The sequence below is a fragment of the Etheostoma cragini genome, unplaced genomic scaffold (assembly GCF_013103735.1).
Source record: "Etheostoma cragini isolate CJK2018 unplaced genomic scaffold, CSU_Ecrag_1.0 ScbMSFa_3055, whole genome shotgun sequence".
In the NCBI taxonomy this organism is placed as follows: domain Eukaryota; kingdom Metazoa; phylum Chordata; class Actinopteri; order Perciformes; family Percidae; genus Etheostoma; species Etheostoma cragini.
This window is the reverse complement of record NW_023267283.1, coordinates 54,681-56,665: the sequence shown is the minus strand read 5'-3', so window position 1 is coordinate 56,665 and position 1,985 is coordinate 54,681. Positions and strand designations below refer to the sequence as shown.

Genomic DNA, 1,985 nt, shown 5'->3' with positions numbered 1-1,985 from the left:
CATAGTAACCAGTAGATTTCTGGTGAACGTGGGTTTCAGACATGCTGCTCGGTTTAAATGCAACTCCCGTTGCGTCTCAGCCAACGGAGATTATTATTTTTTTTACTGTCAGCTGACAACTCAGCAGTTTACTGACATTGATTACATTGTCCAGCGATGGTGGTATAGTGGTGAGCATAGCTGCCTTCCAAGCAGTTGACCTGAGTTTGATTCCCAGCCATTGCAGTAGTTTTCTTTGTGTGGTTACTTGCTTTATTTGTCAAGAAGTAACCAGAAAGGTTACTTGTCCAACCCGATTTGATAAAATATAAAATCTCTGTTATGGTACATTACAGTAACTTTTGTTGTGTGGTTACTTCTTTTATTTCATTTTCCTTGCGGGAATCATGTTTTTACAGTATCTATTTTACTGTATTTATGTACTTGTACTGTAGTATATTTATTGTAATATGCCCCAGTTTTTATGGGTGTTACAGCAGGTAGGAGGACTTTATTTTCCATTTCTATGGATGAAATAAACTTGTCATGCCATTAGGTTTACTCTTCAGCAGGTGGAGACATTTCACTTCCGATGCTTAAACATCATCAGACTGGAAACATACTTAACCCTAATACAAAGCATAGTAAATAGCAGAGGATGGTTTCGATCCATGGACCACTGGGTAATGGGCCCGGCACGCTTCCGCTTTGCCACTCTGCTCTGTTATTAATGCTCAGGGGCTGGAAAATTGGTAATTCACATTTTGACCAAAGGTGGCAACTAAGGTTCAATTCAATTCAATTCAATTTTATTTATAGTATCAATTCATAACAAGAGTTATCTCAAGACACTATACAGATAGACCACACTCCAGAATCCACAAGGACACAACAGTTCTAGTAGTCTCCTCCAGAGCAAGCAACAGTGCAACAGTGGCGAGGAAAAACTTCCTTTTAGGCAGAAACCTCGGTCAGACCCATGCTCTTGGTAGGCGGTGTCTGACAGGCCGGTTGGGGTCCGTAAGGTTCAAACAGCTTACGTGTTGTAAAGTTAAACATTTAGTAGGCCTTGCCACTAACTACCTCTTATCATTTTAGTTTGGACACCCAGTGAGGCTTATCGTGATGGTTTGGTCTGGGTCGACTAGGGTTTTCTGCTGCTCTCGAGCAGACGGCTGTACTCACTCTGGTTTCTCTTCATGACGCACAAGTCTTTTGCCTTTTACTAAAGACTTCTTTGGAGGGGAACGCCGATGAGTTCAAACTAGTTTTAGTGAGCTTTGCTTTTTGACCGAGCCTTTTGTACTTACCTTTGCTTACCTTTGCCTTCACTCATCAGCTCTGTTTTTATCCCACCCAGAAAAGAGATTTTAGACTTGGAAAGAGCCATCTTTTATTTCCTATAGAGGTCCAAGGGCGAACGAGTGCCAAGAAGAGTGATGAAGAAGCCAAAGGATAAAGGAGGAAAGGAGTGCCGGACCTGTTATTGTTTTTATGGAGCAGATTTACAGCTATACACGTGACAGCAGCCACGGCCCCATCCAGAAATCCTAAAACTGCAGCTATGACACGGTCCTGGATGGGATCATACCTCAGAAGATTGAAGACCTTACCTTCAGATCTTAAAGTACCTGGTAGGGATGAGCGAGTACAGAATTATCTGTATCTGAACTGGATGGGGCCTAACCCAGAAGTGGATAGGATTTAATCTGGAAGTGGGTCAGGTTGTGTCGTAGAAGATCAGAAATGTATTTTGGCCCTAAACCGTTTAGTCATTTATAAACTAGCAAACTTTCTCTGAAATCAATACTTTGAGGCAGAGGAAGCCAGTGTAAGGACTTCAGAACTGGAGTGATGTGATCCAGTCTCTTGGTCTTAGTGAGGACCCGAGCAGCAGGTTTGGACAGGTTTTTTTCAAATCCTGTTGACACATACACTACCGGTCAAAAGTTTGGGGTCACTCACAAATTTCCATTGGACTCCATTATAGACAGAATCCCAGCTGA

At 42.3% G+C, this 1,985-nt stretch overlaps 1 non-coding gene across 1 annotated transcript; it reads left to right on the top strand.

Annotated features, from left to right (window-relative positions):
- Positions 1-1,160: 1,160 nt before the first annotated feature.
- LOC117940685 lies at positions 1,161-1,277 on the top strand. Its single transcript, XR_004655797.1, has one exon. It is a non-coding gene; the product is annotated as a U5 spliceosomal RNA (small nuclear RNA).
- Positions 1,278-1,985: the final 708 nt, after the last annotated feature.